Source organism: Pinus tabuliformis, chromosome 2_1, assembly GCF_031772625.1.
Source record: "Pinus tabuliformis cultivar Carrire ecotype Pingquan chromosome 2_1, CPIR1, whole genome shotgun sequence".
Taxonomy (NCBI): Eukaryota; Viridiplantae; Streptophyta; class Pinopsida; order Pinales; family Pinaceae; genus Pinus; species Pinus tabuliformis.
This window is the reverse complement of record NC_142299.1, coordinates 709,346,436-709,372,051: the sequence shown is the minus strand read 5'-3', so window position 1 is coordinate 709,372,051 and position 25,616 is coordinate 709,346,436. Positions and strand designations below refer to the sequence as shown.

The 25,616-nt window shown below is 36.2% G+C and overlaps 2 pseudogenes; one reads left to right on the top strand and one right to left on the bottom strand.

Moving 5' to 3' along the window:
- Positions 1-23,276, bottom strand: part of LOC149202559 (uncharacterized) — a 35,985-nt pseudogene extending 12,709 nt beyond the window's left edge.
- A 738-nt stretch (positions 23,277-24,014) lies between these two features.
- On the top strand, positions 24,015-24,765 carry LOC149202558 (glutathione S-transferase F10 pseudogene; annotated as a pseudogene).
- The last annotated feature ends 851 nt before the right edge of the window (positions 24,766-25,616 follow it).

Below are 25,616 nucleotides of genomic sequence, written 5' to 3'. Positions count from 1 at the left end.
TGTTTATCTTTGATTATGTTTTAGTTTTAGGGTTCACCAAGAATGTCACCTTAATCTCCTAAGATGCAAATCTACCATGAGAAAATAAAATTTATTTTTCTTTCAATGAAAATATAGCTAAGGAAGGGAAGAAACAATAAAGATGCAACACAAAATATGCAAAAAAAAAGATGCAAGATGAGATTTCCTTAGATTTCCTTTCCAATGCAACTGTTCATATACTAATACACATGTAAAACCCTCGATGCATTTTTTTTCATCACACTTAATTTTCGAAATGGAGAAAACTAATATGAAAATGTTCAATTATTGATTCAATTACACTTTTCAAAATGTGGACTAGAACAACAATTTGAACATCCAAGTGATCATCAACCAAACTAAAATAGTTTGCAAGTGACCAAGTGATAATAGCAAAGGAAAATCAAAACCAATTCTTACCAAAGGCAAACAACACAGATTCAAACCAAATGGAGGTTTAAAAGAGACCAAAATACATTGAAGACTCAGGGAAGTTCAATTGGTAGTAGGCTAACCAAAGATAGGTTCAATAACCAAGGTAAAATTCATGCAAAAACAAGAGCTAATGTTGGTGCAGAAGAGGCACTAGTGCATTGCAACGCTAGTGCAGAGTGCACCAAGGTGAGGTGTGATGCTATGTCAAAGACACAAGGGATGCATTGGGCCTGGGAAAGAGGTTTCTGGCACAAAAATTACAAAGAAGGTTCAATGAAGTCACTTCCTAGGGCTATTCTTGGTTGGATGATACAACAAAGGTATTTCAAGGAGGTAAACAAACACAATGGACAAGGATACCACTAAGGGAATTCTTTGTTCCCCGACGGAGTCGCCAATTTGTTATACGGGATTTACAATTGCAAACAAAAGTATCTCCCCTATGTTAGTGGCTAACCTGGAACAACAGAGAGATAAGGAACATAATGTTTTTCCTTAAAGTATATAGATGATGGAGTGAGGCCTACCTGGAAACTTTGCGCCTGCTTGACTAAGAAAATGAATGTAAACCCAAACGTTGTGCATCATGTTGATTCTCAACCGATAGTTGAGTTTGGTAAGCTAATAAATAGACATCCATTGATAAATTTGGTCTCCTGTCATGCGTATAAATGGCCAACATCCCAGAATTGGATGTAATTTCAGGGGCTCGATCTTATCCCAAAAAGAATTTGTTTTAAGAGTAAGATGTATCAGTGTAGTGATCACTTTCAAGGCTTTAGAATACTTTATAACACTTATACTATGAGAAAAAACCCTAGTGTCTTTTATTACCTCCATCTAATGTTCGAGGAGAGGCTCATACCCAGATACCTGAGGATATTCACTACATCGGTTAGGTTGCACTCGATTTTCCGCCTCAATTGTGATGGCAATGAGTTACTCAGGATCAGGTGAGGTGGGAAGCTACATGTTGAAACAAGTGTCATAGTACCTGGAATTTTAGTGACAGTTTTGATAAAACAAGGAACCAAACTATCAGCAATAATGGAGTAGATAAGTTGGGTGTGCCACCTCGGATCGGGGTCCATAAACTTCAATGGGAAAATTATAAAAGTGAATGCCACTAAAGCTTCCCCTCAAGTAGCCAGAATACGGGGAGGAGAAAACAACGGGATGGTAAGAGGAAATCCCCAAGGAGGATAGGAGGTGGTCCAACCAGCAGAGGCTCTGTAGGAAGCCAATAGCGCATTGAAACCAGTCTCACAGAGAAAAATGAATAGAATGAAATTGTTGTAGAGCACAAGGTCAACACTAAAACCTGGAATTTCTGCGATGTAGCCCGAATGCTTCAATTGCATCACTATAACTATATGGAACTTTTTTGAGCCGTGTATCAACTGTATATCCAGACCCCTAGGTGAAGAATTGTAATGTATGGCTCTAAGTATGTAAAAATAGGTTATTAGCCTCTTCTGGAAGTCCTGAGAAGACGAAAATCTACCAAATAGTATAGAGAAAATAAAAATTTCAGAAAGTTATAGTCCCAATATGCTTCATCCTTCACTGGCTCCAATGTAATAGTAGATGACCTGTCGTTAAAAATAAGTCTTTTGTTCACCTTCTATAACAGAGAATTAATGCAAAAACCAGGGTTAAAACAAGCCAATATATAACCTAGTCAGTTGTGGAAATTGTATCTCACCAGTTGATTTAAAAATAATCCATCAAGATGCTCGATTAATGAGGAGTAGTGTTGTGACCCTGAGTTGGACCAGAAAAATTAAGTTCGAGTTCATAGGGCCTATAATAACATTCTTTATAATATGTGTACATGCAATGGACCGTTAGTTTACTTAAGACTCAGTAGTTCTGATTGAAACTACTTGTGTGTTGGTTTATGTTGTCCTTCCATCTCTAGCTCCTTTTCAGTGAAAACCATGACTGATCATTTTGAGCTACTAGTTTCAGTGGATTGTGTTATTAATTAAATAAAGTTATTTCTTCATTTTTTTAATCTAAATGGCATATTCATATTCACTTTATTTGAAGTGGGGTCCACGAGCATCTTTCACATCATATTCACTATATTTGAGGTGGAGTCTATTTGCAATTTTATCATTAAGCATGATTTTGTCCTTTTTTGGTTTTCCATCCGTGTAACTATATGTTCCTAATGTATTTCATATTTTGTTGAACTCATAAAAATGAGTGTTCGCAATTGGGATTTAATTGATAAGTTGTCTTTATTAGCTCAATTAAATAAATAATATTACTCTTCCCTAAACTTAAACGGAAAGAAGGAAAAAGTTGTGTTTCTTCATTTTATTTAAGTTCATGTTTTTTCTAAACTTAAGTTCATATTTACTATAATTCAGGTGGAGTGTCATGAGTATCCAAAACTCATAAATTAGTTCATATTTTTTTCCTATATCTAAATTTTTGAATTATTTTTATTAATTTATAAAAAATAAAAATAAAAAATTATTATTTTAAATATTTAAAAAAATATAATCATTTCAAATTTATAAACTAAAATTTAACTATCAATAAATTTAGTCTTTTTTTTTTCAACTGTGGTTCATGATCACTAAGTGGTTACTACATCCACGGGTAATAATTCGGGCAGATCCACCCGAAGGGAACTACCCGCCAGCTTATCTAGTTGGGCCTAAGCCCAAGGGTGTCGAGGAGATTTCACCCCGTGACCTCCCAATTGGTAAGGTACTTAGCAATGGGAACTCGACCAATTGAGTTATCCCTTGGGGCTATCAATAAATTTAGTTTTATTTTATAAATATAATAAATTTTATTTTATTTCAATAAAAATAAATAATATTATTTCATCTATATTACTAAAAATAAATAAATAAAATTATGCAATTATATGAGAAGGAAAGGATCAAAATCGATTTGGAATTTAAATAACTCAATTTTTATAATTGGAAAAAATAGTTTTTAAATTCTAACATGTACAATTAATCTTCTTAAATTGCCTAAATTTATAATGTTTAGCATTTCCTTAGTTTATGTCAATTTAAATTTATAATGTTTAGCATTTCCTTAGTTTATGTAACATCCTCCAGTAAACCTCGTTGAAAAGTACATAAGGTTATAAAAAATTTACGGAATTGCCAACATGTAATAATCCAAATTCACTTTTCCATAATCCCTAACTCACCATTAGATAACATTATCATCATTAGATAGAGTAAATTAGTAAAGGAATAGTAAGTTACATATTGTAACAACATAAACTTCATGTTTTAACCTTGCATTAATTCCATTACTCATTTAACTCAGTTGGTTAATCACATACTTGATAATATAAATTGCACATCATGCAAGAAATCAACATCATAAGAATAACACAATAGACAATCACATCATTGACCACTGATATACCCTCGACATCCCGTAGAGTGAAGACCAACAAACATTTAATTTTATTAAACATTTGTGAGGGTGTCCACTCCCCACTCAATGACTTGCAAGGGAGTCCATCCCTTTACCATTTTCATAAAATATTACAAAGAAATATCATTGTAAATACAACATAACTAGCTAGAACTATTACAATAATCATGATATCATTTACCCACAAACCCTCAAACATTATGTCTTTGCAACCTGATTTTTTCCATCAATGGATTATCTCGCAGTTGATATTCCTTCAATCGACATGGGCCACTAACTCATTGATTGCCACATAATCTATCTTTCACATACGTCATGGTATTTTTCTGTAACTGGTACTGTCAACAAAATTTGATATCATGGTTAGATCAAATAGTGATCAAACCAATACCAAATATTTATTAGTGATGCTTCAAAATTAATTCATGTGCATTCATAAAACATAAGTAAAATATAATGACATGCCTCCTTTAACAATATTACACATGCATTAGTTAAACACACTTAACTATTAAAGCATCTCTATTTATTTTTATGTGTGTACAGTTATGACACGTGTCTATCCATCCATAATTCGCATGTGTAAATAAATAAATACATAAAGATAACCAAGGTATGCTCATTTGTCCCTATTCCACATCTATCACGAGAAGGGAAACATCTACCTCTGCCCACAAAATGCAATAATATTAAAGAACCTCCATGGCTATTATCCTTATTTCACATAAGAAGAGAGAAAATATCTCGAAGATAAATACCACGTTAACTATTATTCCCCTCACATAAGTCCACATTCTTTTCCTAAGAAAACCACTACAATTGTCCATATTTTTTTAAAGGAATTAACACCTTAGTTATGATCTCCATGCATACAATTACATAAACTTTATCAAAAGAAACTAACCCCTTAGTCTTTACTTGTGGCGCATGCAAATATGTATCATTTTCCAAAAGAACTAACCCGATAGATATTGTGCTTATGCATGCAAATGCATGTTCTTGACCAAAAATGAAGTTAACATAATAGATACTATTCTTATGTATACAACTATTTTTTCTTTCCAACATCATCTTTCCCAAATGAGAGCTATTTACAATAGCTATTGTACATGAACAATAGATGCTCAATTCCAAAATGAAGCTAACATAGTAGTTATGATTTATTGCATACAAAGTACATCTTTCTTTCCAAAGGAAGCTAATTAAATCTTGCATGCGAAAACACATATTCCATTCAAGTAAAAACACTATCATCTATGTGCATATAAGCACATGTTCTTTAAAAAAAGTAATGCAATAGGTAGTCTTTCAAGCACCTAACACCACGATTATTTTTCCTATGCATGCAAATGCATATGTTTTTCTAAAAAATCTTCCAAAAGAAAGCTTAACACAATACAGCATGCAATTACAAGTGTGACTTTCCAAGAATCTAATACAATAATGCATGCAAAAACATATCTTTTTTTTAAGAATTTTAACACAACAATTACTCTTTTTCCCTACATGCAAATTTATATTATTTTCCAAAAAATCTAACACACTAATTATTATTTTCCCAAAAACTAACCAACTCACTAACTATTATGAATGCAAGTACAAAATATTTATGTTCAAAAACTAGTTTCTATCATTTCACACATAAAATACATATGCAATATTTCCCAAAAAAAAAAAAAAAAATAGCATGGATAACAAATCCCTTCTCAAATAACACAAATAATTATAATAATTACCTTTTATTGAAAATATTTTTATGAAATCCTTTTCAATAAAGTTACTTGTCTATTTCGACTCGAGATTCCCATGCATTCAATCTCCTTCCTCAGGCCCTTGGTTGAGATTGATATACTGACAAAAACAATATGCAGAATATGGAACCCGCATTTAGAAAGAAGCAAAGCTGGGAATTAAAATAAGCAGTATAAATGGTTTTCATCCTATTCATGCACATGGCAACTGAGATGCTTAACATGTACTCTTTCCTTGAACCTCGTTCCTCTGAGAAGTACTGCTACCAATACCCGGTACCAGTCCTAGAACTTGACGTCTTGTAGGAGGTATTTTACATTTCAGAATGTATTTGACAGTTGCTCGAAATTTTTTGATGTCAACTTTGACGTGCAATATAGATGAGCTACCAGTCAAAATGATGTCCAATTTCAAATTGAAATTGTCAAAACCTATGGTAGGGTACATCCTTTCTATTGGCGAATTTTTTGAATTCCATCTACCAATGAATAAATTTATATGTTCACCTATAGTCGTTACAAGTTTCGCAATAAATTTTTGTGTGTTTGGCCCTTTAGGTAAGGACGACGACATTCAATGTTGCAATATCAATATCATATCTCACGAGTTGAGTGACTAATAAGTTTTCAATGCGATATGAAATAAGGATTTTTCAGGGCACTTACTTTGCAGCGAGATGTACTGTTATCGAGAAAGTCACAGTTGTCAAACAAAGGACTGCATTACTAGATGTGCAAATAATACTTGCCTGTCTAATTGAATTGGCACTAGTTTACCTAGGCAGAGGAATTGCCTTGGACAGTTAAAAGTGGTTATTATTTGGGCAAAAAATTTTTAAAAAATCTTGTAGAGGCAGTGTTTGAATCTTGTTTTTATGGTGGAAATGAATTGAACATCATCAAAAACTTCTAAGACACCAAAATTTTTGAAGATTAATAACTATAACTTGGATTTACAAAAATCATTGTCAGATTTTCTATAACCAGAATTTCCATAACTTATGGGCAATTCCTGCTAGTTAAACTATGGCCATTATCAAGACCATGGAAAGAAATCTTGCAATATCTGCATCGACATTAGAGATTATTTGAACTTCAAACAAATGAATTTAGTCAGAATAGGGGTGAATTGGATATGAATATGATGGAGCTTGAAGCATAATTGAAGAAAGTGAGCTAAGAACGGGTAGTTAAATCACCTCACTCCAGGAGTTGAATGTTGATTCCTCGTGGATTCCAACATGTTAAAAAACAAAATGAATGTATATAATGGAAGGATCCAATTAAGGAATCAACAATGTTGATAGTTGAAGCCTCTATTATTTGATGTACTCAAAATGATAGTTGAAGCCTCTATTATTTGATGTACTCAAAATGATGCTTTAAGATTTTCTAGGTGAGTTCTCAAACTGGAAACGGTATGTTTTTAAGATAATCGTGTGTATATGTTTAATTTTCCAGGTGATTAGTGGACACAATATGTTTTTACGATAACCACGTGTATATGTTTTAACGATAAAATTGTGTATATGGAAGCTAAAATCAAGTCGAAGACTCCTTTTCCTATCCAAATATATCTACACGGTCTTTTTCATGTGAGATTATTGTTGGAGTTACAACCTTTTTTATCAATTAGGCATGTAAAAGAAAAAATCTAAATGCAGTTTTACAAATGGCAGGTTTTTCTCTGCCACTGTGAACAAAGAAGCACAAACGTACATCAAAATGTTGAGCCAAACCGGTTTATGTATTTACAAGACCATGTCGCGTGCACGAAAGCCACGAGCTACACTATCCACACTACCTTAACGTAGGTAAATTGTGATAACTGGTGAGAAAATTGTCGTTTTATATATATATGTAAAAATTTGTGATCTTTTTATGTTTAAATATTGTTACAATAGTTGGAATCGAAGAACCAGGGGAAGAAATTATTAAGCTCTTGGAGTGGAAAAGGTGATTTAACTCCTCATTCCTCGTTGAATGTTGATTGCTCATGGATTCCACTGAGGTATTTTAATTTATAGATAATTTTCCACTAGAACTTTTTATATTCCTTAGACTCCTCGCCCAAACTGTCCTCTCTTTATCTTTGTAGATTTATTAATAATATTTTTATAATTGTAGGATATTTTTGTTGGTTTTGCTTTGAGGGTTTTCCTAATTACTTTAAACCCTAACCAAGATCTACTCATTTGTAAGAAATTGAAATTAATGCACAACGGAACTTACTTTCCATCTTCAAATGTTCTTGGTCTTGACTTGAGTTATTGGCTCCTGAATCCTTCCAAGAACTTGCAATCCTTTTCTCTGGCTATCCTAAATGACAGAGTATCTAGTCTTCAATGGAGCAGACAATTTTTTTCTGAGTTGATTGCAAGCCTTGGAGACTCAGCCCTTTTATAGCAGTGTAAAACCCCAATCCTAGGGCAGCCGAAATTTAGCTGAAACAAGTCTGTCAAGAAATCTGAAATTTCGGATTTCATCAGATTTTGAAATCGGGAACTTTCCAGAAAAACTGAAATCAATCAGAATAGATTCTGATTTCCTTATTCAGCTCAAATTTATTACTGCTATTATTTTAATCAACTATAATCGGTCCATTAACAATTATAATTGTTTAACATTATTCTATATGTATTTGTATCCAAATCCTTATTTAAATACGTATAATGCCATGACTTAATTAATCACATTATTTGGCATATCTTAATCATTACTGACAGTATTTGATATCATAATCATAATGCACGTATGTCCAACTTAATTATTGTAATTAGACGTCTCTAAATCCAACAATCTCCCACATGGACAAGTGCAACCTTTTGATTATATTTCCTTAACTTTATTGCGTGCAACTTTTCTGTCTTTACTTATCGTATTTCTTAAACAATTTCGTCTATCAATTATGCTAACAAAGGACTTAAGCGGCATTTGTCACATTTATTCGCAACTAAACTGACATAAATCACGCTGCCAACATAACTGAATGACATGAATCTGATTTGGACATATAGTTTAGAAATTACACGCAAGTGTGATTAGACGTGCCTATTTCTAATTGAGTCACCTTTACTTTACTGTATGAGGCCAAAAATTTAAACTTTAAAGAAAGAAATAATGAAACTGAAACTGAATGCAACTTGTATATATCATCAAAAATGTTTACAATTGCATTACATAGAACATCAAAAAACAGAACTTAAAACATATTCAGACTCCCACATTTTCTAATTATCCTAAACAGATGCTACACCCATACAAGCAACATGTTGGTGAAACTTCTTGGGTGGTAATCCTTTAGTAAGAGGATCCGCAATCATGGAGTCTGTACCTATGTGTTTTATACATAATTCATTATTCTGCACTCTCTCTTTTACAACCAAAAACTTAATGTCAATGTACTTCGACTTTGACGAACTTCGGTTGTTGGTTGCGTATAACACTGCTGAATTGTTGTCACATAATAATTTGAGTGGTTTCTGAATAGAATCCACAATTTTCAGACTTGTGACGAAGTTCTTCAGCCATACGCCATGATTAGATGCTTCAAAACATGCAACAAATTCAGCTGCCATAGTGGAGGAGGCTACCAATGACTGTTTAGCGCTCTTCCATGACACAACACCACCTGCCATCATAAAGATGTATCCTGATGTTGACTTCATGTTGTCGACACATCCTCCAAAATCAGAATCGGTATATCCAATGACCTCGAGCTGTTCCGATCTCCGATACGTGAGCATATAGTCCCTTGTTCTCTTTAGGTATCTCAACACTCGCTTGGCTGCCTTCCAGTGTTCCATACCTGGGTTACTCAAATATCTCCCTAGCATTCCGGTAATGAACGCAATATCCGGATGCGTGCATACTTGTGCATACATGATGCTACCCACGACTGAGGCATAGGGAATATCTTTCATGAGGTTTTTATCTAAGTCAGTTTGGGGACATTGTTTCAGACTAAACTTATCTCCTTTTGATATAGGGGTATCTCCTGGTTTGCTGTTTTGCATGCCAAATCTTGTTAGAATCTTATCGATATAGTTCCTCTGGGATAACCTCAGAATACCTTGAGATCTATCTCTAAGTATTTCAATCCCTAGAACAAATGATGCATCACCAAGATCTTTCATTTCAAAGTTCTTAAATAAAAAATTCTTAGTTTGATGCAACATGTCCTTATCGTTACTGGCAAGCAATATGTCATCTACATATAAAACCAAGAAAATAAATTTACTCCCACAGAACTTAAGGTATATACATTCATCTACTATGTTAGACTCAAAACCAAATGAGCTAATAACTTGGTGAAACTTATAATACCATTGTCGAGATGCTTGTTTTAGCCCATAGATAGATTTCTTAAGTCTGCAAACCATAGACCCTGCATCACCTGATACAAAGTTTTATGGCTGCTTCATATAGATCGTTTCATCAATGTCACCATTGAGGAACGTCGTCTTTACATCCATCTGATGAAGTTCTAAATCATAATGTGCTACAAGCGCCAATATAATCCTTAAAGAGTCTTTCGATGAAACTGGAGAGAAAGTCTCTTTATAATCAATGCCTTCTTTCTGTGTGAAACCTTTCGCAACAAGACGTGCCTTGTATTTTTCAACATTGCCTTTAGAATCCCGCTTAGTCTTAAATATCCATTTGCAACCAACAGGTTTCTTTTCTTTAGGCAACGGAACGATATCCCAAACGTCATTGTCATACATAGATTTCATCTCTTCATTCATGGCATTAATCCACATTTGAGAGTTAGAGCTTTCCACAGCTTGTTTGATATTAACAGGATCATTTTCAAACATGACAATGTCAAACTCATGTTCTTGAAGATATGCATAATCCTTTGATTGTGTAGATCTTTTCTCTCTAGTAGATCTCCTAATTGGCACAGGCTCTAGATTTTCTTGAGGTTCATTTACAACTTGATCTTCAACAGGAGGAAGAACATCATTACCAACTTCTGACTCTCCCACAGACCCTAGGCCATCAACATTTGTCATGTCAATGTGAGGGTTTGGGTTGGGTTCAGGTCCATTTGTGTTCTCTATTCCATGTTGAGTTTCTAACTGAGTTGTTTGGGATGATGAAGTTTGCACATTGTCAAAAAATGTATTTCTAAACGCAATTGGAATTTGAACAAAACTAGGACTTTGGTCCATAGTCTCATTCGCATTCGTCTCTTCTTCTTCAAAAATACTATCTTTTGTCATATCTCCCCCCACAAACTCATTATCCTCAAAAATTTTTGCACTTCCTGACTCGAAAACTGTATGTTCTGTTGGATTATAGAATTTGAACCCCCTAGATCGTTCAGAATAGCCTATAAAGTAACAACTAACGGTTCTTTCGTCCAGTTTCTTTTTGCTTGGCTTATAAGGCCTAGCTTCACATGGACATCCCCAAACTCTCAAATGATTCAAGCTAGGCTTGCGCCCAACCCATAACTCGTAAGGGGTCTTGTAAGCTGCTTTAGTAGGCACTCTATTAAGTATGTATGCTGCAGTCTTTAAGGCTTCTCCCCACAAATTCTCAGGTAGAGTTGTATGAGCAATCATACTTCTCACCATGTCTTTAAGGGTGCAATTTCGTCGCTCAGCAACACCATTCATTGCAGGCGAACCTAGCAACGTATACTGAGGCACAATTCCACATTCCTCTAAGTATTTTGCAAAGGGACCTTGACGCTGTTCTCCTGATCCATCATAACGACCGTAGTATTCACCACCACGATCAGAACGAATGGACTTTATACGTTTGTTAAGTTGTAACTCAACTTCCGTTTTGAACTTTATGAACACGTCTAATGCTTCCGCCTTTTCTTTTATTAAGTAAATATGACCATATCTTGAATAATCATCTATGAATGTGATAAAGTAACGGTCACCATTTCTTGTAGCCTTTGGAAAAGGACCACAGATATCCGTATGAATCAATTCTAAGACATCATTACACCTTTTTGCATCATACTTACGTTTATTAGTTTGTTTTCCCTTTATACAATTTACACAATCACTTAAGTTTGTAAAATCTAAAGGTTGGAGAATTTCATTAGACACAAGACGTTCTATCCTTTTCATAGAGATATGTCCTAATCGCTTGTGCCATAATGTTGCAGATTTCTCGCAAGTTAATTTACGTTTTCTATTATCTATATGCAGTGCCTCTGAATGTGAAGTGTATATATCTATAAAATAAAGATTATCATAGGAAGACAGGATACCAGAAGCAAGAAGCTTAGAATCTTGACACAAACTGAAATTTCCATTACCAAATGAACATACATAACCATTTTTGTCCAAATAAGATACAGAAATTAGGTTCCTTCTGAAAGATGGAACCACTAAAGCATCAAAACTTAAATAAAATCCTGTCTTACATAATAATCTAAATTTTCCTATGCTTTCCACTTCTACTTTGTTTCCATTTCCTACGTAAACGTAGCGCTCTGCCTCACTTGGCTTGCGATGGCTTAGGCAACCCTGCATCGACATACTGATGTTAGTCGTTGCACCTGAATCTATCCACCAAGTATATCTAGATACAGAACTTAAATTAACTTCAGAACAAACTAAAGCAAGAGACATACCTTTCTTTGCCAACCATGCATGATAGTTGGTGCAGAATTTCTTTGTATGTCCTGGCGCTTTGCAGAAAAAACAGTTCTTTTCTTCTGCTTTCGCAGAAGTATCTTCCTTCTTTCTTTTCTGCGTGGCATTGTTTGCAGCTACCTTGGTAGGTCCCTTTTCCTTGGCAGTAAACTTGCGCTTCTTGCCTTTACCCTTAGGATTAGATGTTACTACATGAGCACTTTCTCCCTTAGTCATTTTCTGTCTCTCTTCCTCCTGCACCAACTGAGCCTCAAACTCAGGTAGTGTCCACGTCTCTTTTTGACAATTATAAGTCATCTTGAATTGACTAAAGTTAGACGGGAGAGACAGAAAAATAAACTCAATGAGAACCTCATCAGAGATGTCATAATTATGCCCTTTCAAGGCACGTTGCTGTCTTGTCATCTCAATAACATGCTCTCTAACCCCTTCTTTTCCCTTGTATTTTATTGTTGCCAACTTCACAAAGAGTGTACTAACATCAGTCTTTTTACTCTTTGTGAATTTTTCTTCAAGGGCCTTAAGTTATTCAATAGCGCCTGTCTCTGTATCAGGTATGATGCCTCGAAAAGTCTCATGGATCGTTTGCTTCATCACCATTATGCACATGCGATCTGAATGCTCCCATCTAGCAATATCAGCCTTCTCTTGAGGAGTTACCTCACTCTCTTTATTAGGCTTGGGGCGATCAAATCTTAGTGCTGTGTCCAATTGCATGATCCCTAAGACTAATTTCAGCTTTTCCTCCCACTGTTTGAAATTGTTCCCCATGAGGGGCTTAATCTGACATAGACTTGACATTATGTTTGGATCTGAAAAATTCAAGAACAAGGAAATAATTTAGATACGATGCGTCACGATTTAATCATAATTCTAAAATCTATCTAAAGGCATGTGTAAAACTATTTGCTCAATTAAAACTTTAGCCAAAACACCATTCAGTAATGAAACACCTTTGGGTGCAATCATTACCTTCAGGCACTTTGGTGTAGTGAATAAAGTACAAACATGTCAATCTACCTTTGGGTCAGATTAACATATCCATGAACTAACGACCAGGCCAGTCAACGGGGGGAGGAGGATCACATACGGATCGCTTATGTTCCAAGCTCCCGATGCTTTTCTAGACATCGCTAGTCCATGTGTGTTGCAACTTATTTTTATACACTACCCTTATGCACCAAACAACTTAGCAGGCGCCAACCCTCCTTTGGGAAAGCTAACACCCACGTCCATTTCCAGCACGTTATATCAACTTGTGCTCCAAGAATTCTATAGCACGCTTGCATACTAGTTATGAGTAAGCCCTTCTTGATGGCCTTTTACCATTGGCTAACCCCAAGGGTTCAACATTGGGATCTTTTACCATAAACGAACCTCAACGCCATGAGTCAAATCATGAACCAATTCTGGTAATATGCCTCCACCGCAATATCACAATCAAATAGGAGCAACCAGGCTCCATGATCAAATATAAGTGAGCAACCCCTCTCAAGCTCTCAGGAAAGAGCACATTAACCCAGTAACACAATGATAATGTCAACCCTTATAAATAGAATTGCTCTGGATATATGAAGACCTTCCCAAGGCGAGACAGACATCTCTAATGTTTCGAAGTCCAATATCTAAACTCATCCAAGCATCAAGCCCCTGCTAATTTGAAATTTCCGCATCCAACATCTATTCATGGGAAAAATCTAACAACATACAGAAAACCATGTCTATAAAGTGACTGAAAGTAATCTGGTTGAATCTCTGGCTACTGCTCAATCAGTTAAAAGACAAAGAACCCAAAAATGCTTAGAAGTCAAAGAGATCAGTCCAATAGGTCCTGTTATGAAAACTGAAAAAACTGTTGTCAAAGGAATCCACAACCCAGACAGAGAAGCTGTAAAGGGGCATTCCTGTAACTTGAAGATCGTGTGAACAATGAAATATTATAAACTTAATCTAGTCAACTAGATCATGCAAGTCGAGATTATAGAAGTCCAGGGATATAAAGCATCCACAAAAACAGAGGGATATTGCCGGGAAATAAAAAAAAAAAAAAACCATATAAATTACTTATTACAGTACTTTATGTTCATTAACAAAAAAAAATAGAGAAATTTAAACTTGACAATCAACCGATTGTGAATTCGGATCATCGGCATGCTTAGCCTCAAATCCGAGTAGTACAAACTTTCTCCAAAAAACAATAGAGACTACCTCGCCCTTAGGTCCATCAAACCGGGTCAGATCCCGAATTGAGGAAAAAAACAGAAATTTTAAGGATCGAAAAATATGACAGGAGAGACAGTTCTTACATAAGGGTGCTCCGATACCAATTGTTGGTTTTACTTTGAGGGTTTTCCTAATTACTTTAAACCCTAACCAAGATCTACTCCTTTGTAAGAAATTGAAATTAATGCACAGCGGAACTTACTTTCCATCTTCAAATGCTCCTGGTCTTGACTTGAGTTATTGGCTCCTGAATCCTTCCAAGAACTTGCAATCCTTTTCTCTGGCTATCCTAAAAGACAGAGTATCTAGTCTTCAATGGAGCAGACACTTTTTTTTTTTTTTTTCTGAGTTGATTGCAAGCCTTGGAGACTCAGCCTTTTTATAGCAGTGTAAAACCCCAATCCTAGGGCAGCCGAAATTTAGCTGAAACAAGTCTGTCAAGAAATCTGAAATTTCGGATTTCATCAGATTTTGAAATCGGGAACTTTCCAGAAAAACTGAAATCAATCAGAATAGATTCTGATTTCCTTATTCAGCTCAAATTTATTACTGCTATTATTTTAATCAACTATAATCGGTCCATTAACAATTATAATTGTTTAACATTATTCTATATGTATTTGTATCCAAATCCTTATTTAAATACGTATAATGCCATGACTTAATTAATCACATTATTTGGCATATCTTAATCATTACTGAAAGTATTTGATATCATAATCATAATGCACGTATGTCCAACTTAATTATTGTAATTAGACGTCTCTAAATCCAACAATTTTATCCCTATTAATTTTATATTGTGATGGGTGGGAAGATCTTACATCAATCTTGAATGATGTTGAATAAAATGTAACTAGGTTCGGTTTTCATTATGACTTGTAAATATTATGTAAAGAAAAGAAACAATTATTATTTCTTGCATCATGGGTTTCATGAGCAAGATATGTTTACCATAGGTCAAAGAAATTTTCTTGATGTCTTTAGGATTTGGTGTCTTAACATAAGTATTGTCAAAGTCATCTTGTCAAAATATCTACGCTCCAAACAAGTGTCACTATCCCTTGCAAGTTGGCTTCATAAAGACAGTGATCTCCTTGATATGTTAGCCCAGCTTATGGTTCACATGTTAGCCTAATGTATGTCGCTAACCCATATATATAACTCACGAAGTGGCATTACAAAGGCAAAAGTCTTTGGATCATCTTAGAACAGTCAGCGAAGAAGAAGTAACACAATACACAGTGATCAAGGGTGATACATATCTCGGTGGAGTCTACCTCTTACATATACATCATGATAGGCCTCGATGAAGTTTGAATATAGATCTTGGAAGACTATATATACACAGTGATAGCTCTCGGTGAAGTTTGAATATATCTCTCGGAAGAATATATATATACACAGTAACAACTCTCGGTGAAGTCTAAATATAGCTCTCAAAAGACTATGTATACACATATCTCCCCTCAGTTTTAGCCCATCCTATCATCATCAGAATAGCAAGAACATGAAGGATTATCTCAAGGCAGTGGCATAATTAAAGTAACTTATTCTTGAGCAAAGAACTGTAGTAGTCGAGGAAGAGGAGTCGAATACTATGACAAGACAACGTAGGTATAAGAAACTGAATTCTGAAGGAGTACAATAACATAAAGTCTATAGACTATGGATTGAAGGCCGAACATTGTAGGGATAGTGATAAGTATATTGGAGGTAATCTTAAGTCAATATTGTCAAGGGTCTTAGTATTCGTCAATTGGAATCTTTATAAGAAGAATTTTATGCGGGTTTTTCTCTCTAAGAGGGAGAGGTTTTGGCCTTGGAAGGATGCCAACATCTTGTGTTCTTGTCTCTTTGTTTTGGTAGTTATTTGATGAACTAATGAAGACACACTCTAATAACAATCAGTGAATATTGGAATAAGAAGAAAAATGGAAAAATAGCTCACAAATAGTTATCATGCTAAGAAGAATCACATTACCTACATTTTCCCTAGATTCTTCAAAAAATGATAGATACGTCATAGGTTTAAACTTGGAATTTGGTTGCCAGTATATGAAGATGATCATGCTTCGAATGGTTTTAAAGTTATGAAGGGGTTCTATGTGTTTAAGTTTGTTTGTGTTTTCTCTTCATGTTCCCAATTGATATTAAATAAAATAAAAAGTGACAAACGTGAATGTTCTCATTTATGACCAAAACGACATTGAGAGTGTTAGGTAATATTGGCAGGGTAAAGAATCAAGATGGATTTTGACACAAATTTTCTTTCGAAGAGGATATATGGTTGTATGCTATCTCGAAACATATATGCTAACTTAAGAAAAAACAAGGCACTCTCAGAGGGAGATTAATGAAAGTTGAGATGAAAGAGTAGTTGAAAGAGAGTAGTTTTTAGCTAAGGGAAGGTCGACACTCACAAATTTGGGTAGAATGTGAAGTGAAGGGCATGAAAAATGAAAAAATGTCATCAAAATTTCATTTGACGGGAAAAGGGGATTTGAAATTACAGGCCTGCTCGGTACCAATGCAGGCCTTCAATGGGTACAATTATCAAAATATGTGTGTAGAGTATCAATAAATCAAAATAGTGAGACCAACGAGACATTGACCTTGTCAGTGGCTCCCAGTGCAAACTTCGAATGTGTTTCTAGTTTTAGATTCTCAACTACACAAATTTGAACTTGCAGTAGATGGCTAATTTTTTTAACATTAGAGTGCTTAATGAAGCCCAATACATAATCCCAAATAAAATCAAGAAAAAAAGGATATGGTTATTCTATGATAGTTTCCACCATACTGAACCCTAACTACTTCATGGTATCAACAAATCAGAAGTTAAATAATTTACTTAGGGTAATAAATAAGGTATGCTACATAAGCTCGTTGGGATATTACACTTTGGATGAGTTGTGTATATTTAGTTTAGTATTCATTGAATTTTGGATTAGATACCATTAGTTCAGCACTTTATTTTGGACTCATTGTAAATATATAAAAAGTATTTTGTTGAAATGAATAAATGATTTTTTCTTATTTTTATTGTTTATGTGCTTTTAGGGTTAAAAATATTTGTTGCATTAAAAGACATTGTAATGTGAGAGAATGTAATTCTTTCAATACTTGAATTGATATATTACAGTTAAAAAATAATAACAATTAAAAATTTAGACGATTGTTATAAATAAAATATTTTGACATTAATTTAATAATTTATAAGTGTATGTATAAATTAATTAAAAAGTATACTTCGATGGGGTGTTTGATCCAGGAGTATTGAATTTTGGATGTGGGTAGGTACGCTCTCCAAGGGAAGTTCTAACATGCCATGATGAGACCTAAGAACAAGTGAGATTTGGTCAGTTAGGTGCCTCGACCCTTCGAGAAACCAATGTGCGATAAATTGGAAGCAGGGACCTTCGTTTGGAAAATTCTTTAGTAGGTAATGGGAGTAATAGAAGGTGGAAAGGTGGTAGATGAGTATGCATAGGAGCTTTACTTATGCATGTCGTCTCTTTGGTGCAATGTAAGCATAATTTTGTACGTCAGGGGGAGGGAAGGCAACCGGGTCATGATTAGGCGAAGGAGTGTCTGAATCTGGGACCCTGGTGCGGGAGAGTGACTTGGTGTAGTGTGGTGCAGGTGGATGCAGCCCGACATTGCGGCATAAGAGCTCTAGTTCAACTCTCGAACTCTTGTGGACTGGGTAAGTGATTGAGATTTCACCTCCATCTTCTAGAGTTCAATAGCTTGTGGGGTGAGTCTCCTGTTTGTGTGGGCTTTTACTTATGGTAGTTTTTGGAATTTCATGCAGTGAATAAAAAAAAGTAGCTTTTATTTTGTTTCAGCGGAACTTGAATGGATTAACTCTCAAGGTGAATTCTGGAACCTGTTGTGCGTTTGGGCTTTCAGTCGAGAGCATAATCATCTGGTGGTGATGGTTTGAATGCTTTGGAAGAGGTATTGGATTATGGGAGGACCTTCTTTGGAAAGGCTTTGGTTTTGTTCGATTGGTCGAGATACTGAATCATTGTTTCTTGTCGATGGGGAGCTGGTTGTACCTTGTAGTGGATCCCTAGGGAGTAGTTGGTCTGAATTTTGGTGGAAGGTAGTTGTGGGAGTCATGTATAAGGAACGGTGTCATATGAGACGTGTGGGGACTCCCCGCGGAGAAATGGCGAGACATGAAGGAAGGTACAACATGGGTGAAGGCGAGGAGTGTCTGGATGTCGTCTTAGATGGTGAGTTGACTCAAGAAAATGTTCCAGCTCCTAGTCCCATGAATGAACAAACATCCCTGGAGACTATAGCTAGAAAATTTCTAGTGTCACAAGGATCTTGGTTGAATTGCAACAACAATGTTACATTGACAAAAACAAAGTGATTTCCTTCATGAATTATCTACAACATAACTAGTGGGTGATGCTAGATAGATTTGATTTAGTCCATAGAAGTCAGCGACGAAGAGGTTGGATTAGATTGAAGGAAGAATTGACCAATTGGAGTTCCATGCCCACGAGGGACTTGGACCTCATGATCCTCATCAAGTTGGGCATGCCCTGGATCATCCTTGTAATCTCTAATGCATATTAGTCATTTATGTATCCTCTATGTATTTTGACGTTTAAGTGTATCTTCATCATGTCAATGTTCTAGTTTTAGGCATTTTGTTTCTAGCTTTTATTTGAGGGACTTGGACCTCATGATCCTCATCAAGTTGGGCATGCCCTGGCTCATCCTTGTAATCTCTAATGCATATTAGTCATTTATGTATCCTCTATGTATTTTGACGTTTAAGTGTATCTTCATCATGTCAATGTTTTAGTTTTAGGCATTTTGTTTCTAGCTTTTATTTGTCTCTCTTGGTCAACAAATCCAGTCTAAGTGAGGTGGGAAGATAAAAAAGTCCATTGAAAATCATATGTAAAATTGTGAAGAATTAATAAAAACAACATGATCAACAAAAACAAAAATAATTTTATATATTCTAACAAGGGAGCCACTGTTGTAGCGGTAGTCCCTGCTGGGGTTGAGAAACTAGAGTTCTTTGAGTTGCCGGAACCTTATTACTTTGCAGTCAGGTAAGGTACTCACAGACGAAGCAGGTAGCTGATAAGAGTTTCCATTGAATTGCACGGTTGCTACATGCTTGAATTGCACGGTTGCTGCATGCTTAAGGCCCTTGTTGTTGATAAAGGTAGCACATAAGCTACTACATTTAGAATATATTGTTGCCTGCATATCCACAGTATTTGATGCCTTAAAGTCAGTCAAGCAGTTCTGTATAGCTTTGTGCAACTCTTTCAGATGCCCCCTTTGACCTAACAATGGTTCTAAATTCCCATTGTGGAATTAAGGTAATTGAACCGGAAAACATTCAATCAATGAAAGAAATTTTAATATATCTATATACACTTTCACTGCGGAACAAAATTTGGCACTGGGAACCTTTGCATACCATATTCGTCAATTGGTGCATCGTAGTCATAACTGGTGGCAATGAATGGACCACCAGTTGTCCGGCCAAAGTTTATGCCTCCATGGTATTGGAACATAAAAAGCATATGGTAAATAAGATTGTTCATTTATTCTATTGAGAGAGGCCAGGTGTTTAAGGGTTGGGATGTGTTTAAGGGTTAGGGAGATGTATGTTGCTTAATAAACCCTGGGTTATCATGCAAATAAAAACGTAAATATAACTGCATGAGCCTAGTAGCATAAATATTAATACATATGGCCTTGAGCTCAATACAAAATAATAATAAACCCCACCATGTAACAGTTCTGGAATGTTCCTCCTCTGGTAAAATCGGGCTACTGCAAAAGCAACATCCTCTGTAGGCCTACGAGGGATGCTCGATCCAAATGTCGTAAACCTGTAATGGAAACGATAACGATATTTTAGCAGCGTGAACAGGAAGACCCCGCATTTCTAATACTCAAGCTCTACTGAGGCAATAGATTGCAGCTTTGTTTCGAACATAGTAATGTTCCCAAGTATATGTAAATTTTGTGATGTAGGGAAAATCAAAATTCGGAAGCGCCTGTAAATATGCTTTATAGTTGTGATGAGGCAAAGAAAATGTTACCATCCTGCCTAATTGTCAATCCACATCACCAAAGGGAGGCCTGTATTTAATGATAATGCCATTTTGCAGTCCATTGTAAATATGACTGACCCTTTTCTCCATAAGGTTTCTCCACGTTACCATATTCATCCTCAATCTATGGTTTCTCCACATTACCATATTCATCCTCAATCTGCATAAACTTATGGGTCAGACTAGAAAGCCATACTTCAGACTCAACACTGAAGACAAGTATCACAACAAGACAGGGTACCTGTGTTAATATAATGGGTCCACTTTGCCATGCGAAGAGCTTTTCTTTCCTCATCAATTCCACTATCTTTCTAGTGAAATTTCACATCTCATTCTTAAGAAAACAAATGAAATCTGTAATTAGTAACAGTGACCAAAATGCTTGTACTAAAGACAAGCATTTAACTTGAAATTGAAGCTTTATAATCATCAACTATGAAAAGTATGCAAATATACCTTGCTAAATCAAATCCAAAATAAAATCATTTAAATGGTCCGTTGTCTGTTCTAACAAAGAATTGACCAGAACATTGAAGCACAAACAGAGTGATGTCAAAGATAAACCGTCCATTTATAAGGAAATGTTAAAAATTAACAAAATGACGTTGGGAAAACAATGGTGGACAGATTCACTTAAAAAACAATAGGTTATATATCTCACAAAGCCAAATTATAAGTATTATTTTGAGGAGAACCTTTTATTGCAGTCATGAATAAAAAGCACACTTCTTAATTAGGAATAAAAAAACACATTGGTTCATCACAACTTCATTTACATCTTGTTTTCTTTATGCTGTCTTAACCACACAAAAAACCAAAACACTTATCATAATGCTTCTCTAAATACAAAAACACACGTATCAGTTCAACCCTGCAAATCATTTTGAGCTCACATTCCAGTTCACATTGTTTTCTACGCTTTTGAGCTTGAGCTTGAAGAGACTACAAAAGTTGTTCCAGTTCTTTCACAAAGTCAATTGCACCTCCAATAATGGAGGCCTGGTCTCCCTGAACAAAGACATATATGGCCCAAATAAATCCCCGAGCCATAAATTTCATTTAAAGTTATAGGAATTGAAATGACAATATAATGGTGCAGAATTTGTACCCTTTGGATGAAAGAGACTGGCATCAGAAAACGCAGGACTGTTAAATGCTCGTTCATTTGCTTTCTCCTATTGCGCTCAACAGCAATGTGAGTCATCCTTTGGCTCTCCACTTCTTCACTGTTCTTGCAGACCTTGGAACGCTTCCTCTTCCTAATTCATTCATGGGTGGCTATATTGGCTTGGTAACCCTTAATATTCCCCAATCTCTTGTCGTTGCAATTGTCTGAAGAATTCACATTGTTAGATGAGTTGGGCTCCCGGCTTGAAGAACTCACACCCTCCTCTGGGGCATCCAAGCTGGAGAACTGATCTTTTGCTTCAATTTTGACAAGTGAAGTACATGATTCTGCCCTTCTACAGCTTGTCAGATTCAAATCATATTCAGATCCATGACCACCGTGCAGAAACTCGTCAAAGGATGGACTTTCACGTTTGCTATCATTATCATAGATCAGAAATGATAGCAGCTCCTGAAATCCCCATGACCTCTGTTGCTCTAGCACAGGAAGCAGGAGCTATGGGCCATGATTGAAGTTGCAAGTTGGTACTGATCCGGCCTCGTCTCCGTTCATTCCTATGCCTTCCAGCATGTGCAAGAGGGCCAAGTTTGATTGCCTAGTATCTCCAAAGACGTTCAACGTCTCAGACAATCCTTTTTCCTGAGAGCCAAAATTTAATGGCGCTTGTGAGCCCAACACCTCTATTGGCCTACATGAGCTCCCCATTTTAGCACATTCTGATTCAAATTCATGAGATGGACTTGTTTTGTGCACACCAAAATACATCCACTTCAACTTGCCTGCACCTTCAGGGGCCTGCAACAGCATATAACAAAAGTTTAAACGTTTTTCTCATTTGGAAAATTATGTTTTTGACCAGGGCATACAATATACACAACACCAGCAGGATGGCATTGGGAGTGTGAAAAATATTTGAAAAGAAGAACATTGCAGAACCCGATAAAGGTTATGACTCAAAAGTTTTCTATTGTTTGGTGCATATTGATTGCATTGCTTTTTTCTATCACAAACACTAAATGCAAGTGAAATAAGGCCTTCTCACACAAAACAATGAACATACAGATTCATATTTACTGGGCACTTTGCACAACAACTGAGCCCAGCCCACCCAAATATTTTGCATAGCTACAACTTAATCCCGATCACATCACATGTTCTTCTTAAGGCAACATTTAGGGATAAATTTCTATGAGTTTACTATATATAGAAATTTGATTTTCATAGCCCAAGCTAGATTATCATATTAACCCAAGCTCGATTCTCAATATACTCTAGACCTTAGCTTTGTAAGTGCAATACTGCGAATATGGAAGTTAATAATATCACAACAACAGTTAGTCCAAGTTCAGTCGTGAGCGAATTCCTGAGCTTGGCTTGAAAAGTGCAACACTATACTTCCTGATTAGGGCGAAGTTAATAGCTGTTGTAGAACTCTAGTGCAAAAGGATTAACTCACAGTATTAGCGTCATTTGGCTCCATTGATGATACTGCCTCCCGTGCTCCAGATCTTGCTGCAATTAATACCAGTAACAGAAAACTAGACCACTCAGGAGGAATAATTGCATGCATCCTTAATCAGATAAGGAGGACTATTTGATACAGAAGGTACACAAATTTTGCAGGAAAAGAAAACTCGCTTCTGCCTCAGCGTTAGTGCTCTACTACACCGCCGTTCCTCTCTCACAAAAATATTTCAATATCACCTACATTGTATCAGTAAGTGACCTGCATCATATCAGTAAATGACATAATATATGTGTGTCAGTCAGTCTTCTTGAAATAGAATTAGCAACATATCATAGGAATAAATGCAACTCATAGATTTATTTACTACCACTCTTATAATTTATTTAAATACACCGGAGATCTCTTTTGGACACGTCTCACAATATTGAGAAGTGAATTTAGAATATTGACAAGTGAAAATATTGACAAGTGATGGTTAAATTTTAACAAGTGCCAATCTTGACTATACCCAGCTGTTCACCTAAGTTTAACAACTGTCATTTCATGCTATCAAACGATGACTCTTGTAAAGAAGGTTTCGCCAAGTAGTTTTTTCCAGTAAATAACCTGGATATACTGTTATAATTTGGGTTCTTGTTTATGTAGCCCTTCGGGCAGGTACCTGTGCTGGACGACGCTCTGACTCTTTTTGGTTTGTATCCATACATATCACATAATTACTCAAACTGCATCTAGAAACTTATGGCACATAATTACTCAAACTGCATCTAGAAACTTATGGCACATAATTACTCAAACTGCATCTAGAAACTTATGGCAGTTTGTTAGAGATTCATCTTTTACTTATCCATTTTGCTTATGGTTAATGCAGAATCGAAGGCCATCGTTCGGTACATTGCAGAGAAGTACGCAGCACAGGGGACCATTGGGCTGTTAGGTAAGAGTTTGGCAGAGAGAGCTGTGATTGAGCAGTGGATGGAGGTGGAAAGCCAGACTTATAATCCTCCCAGTTCCTTTCTAGTATTTCAACTGGGATTCGCTCCGTTGTGGGGCATTCCTCAGAACCAGACAGAAATTGCAAAGAACGAGGAGAAGTTCTCCAATGCTCTGGACGTGTACGAGAAGAGATTGTCTGAGAGTAAGTATTTGGCAGGCCCGGAAAGCGGTAACGCCCCGGTGGTGATACCTAGATCCCAGGTAGGACCTAGCTATCCACAAGAGAACCTGTAGTCGCAAAGCAATAGGCAGACGGAGCAGCAAGCTCATTGCGTAACCTAGTCGAGAGCCGAGTTTCTAAGGAGACTACGGGGACGGTAAGAGAGCTTCTAGGGCAGGGAAGCTAGATAGGCCAACCCCCGCAGCATGGATCGTCGCGGCTACTCCGTCACTTGAGGCAGGGCATCCTATGCTACAGACGTTCTTGGCCGGAGGCGCACAAACCATTAGTTCAAGGATCATATTTCAAGCCGATGGATATATACCGTACTCAAGAATGCATCATCTGGGCAGCTTAGCGCTGGAAAATCGAAAATCATACGACTTCTTAGGAGCAAAGGCAGAAACGAGGTAACCATAGGGAACATTTTCTTTATTTTAAGCAGCAAGGGAATTTACAGTTATCAGTGTATCTTCCCTGCACATGAGCTTTCAATATTCCAAACTGACCAATGATAGTGAATCCAATCGAGTCAGTTCCAATCCAGTTCTCAGCGAAGCACAAGAAGTACTAGGTCATGTAAGTAATTATGCTTTTTTTTCTTCTGAAATGTACCTGATTTTTTGTGAGCTGCAGTCTTCCCTCCTGTCTCCCATGTACCTGCTTCTGTCTCACAGAAATCAACTAGTACACTGTGGCCTGAGCTACCGCTTACAGATCTAGCTAGCCAGAAAATGAAAGAATTACACTCGAGAAAGAATGATAGACAGACAGCCCCGCTTCTAGGTTTTCACACAGAACAAAGGATCAGATCTAGCTAGCCAGAAAATGAAAGAATTGCACTCGAGAAAGAATGATAGACAGACAGCCCCGCTTCTGGGTTTTCACACAGAACAAAGGATCCTGGGTAGGTTTCATTCAACGAGAAATGCAAGTGTTGATGCATGGAGGCAAATCCAAGTGTTGATGCATGGAGGCTGCATAGTGACAGATGGATAACATGCGTAAACATACGTATAAACCAGAACATCCAACCTACATATAAACTAGAACATCCAGCACGGGCAAGAAAAAACTTAGGATAAAATAACTTGTCGTCACTAAAATCACATCGGGGCAAGAGACGCTTGCAATAAGAGGGTGAAATCGAAAGTTTGGTTAAATTTTTTTTGGAGTCAAATACCCATCGATAAACTTTGTTTAAAATCGCTTAAACACCGGAAATTTACGGTCAACCAAAGAAATAATACCGGGTCAACGCCCGATCGAATGCTATAGTCCCTGCT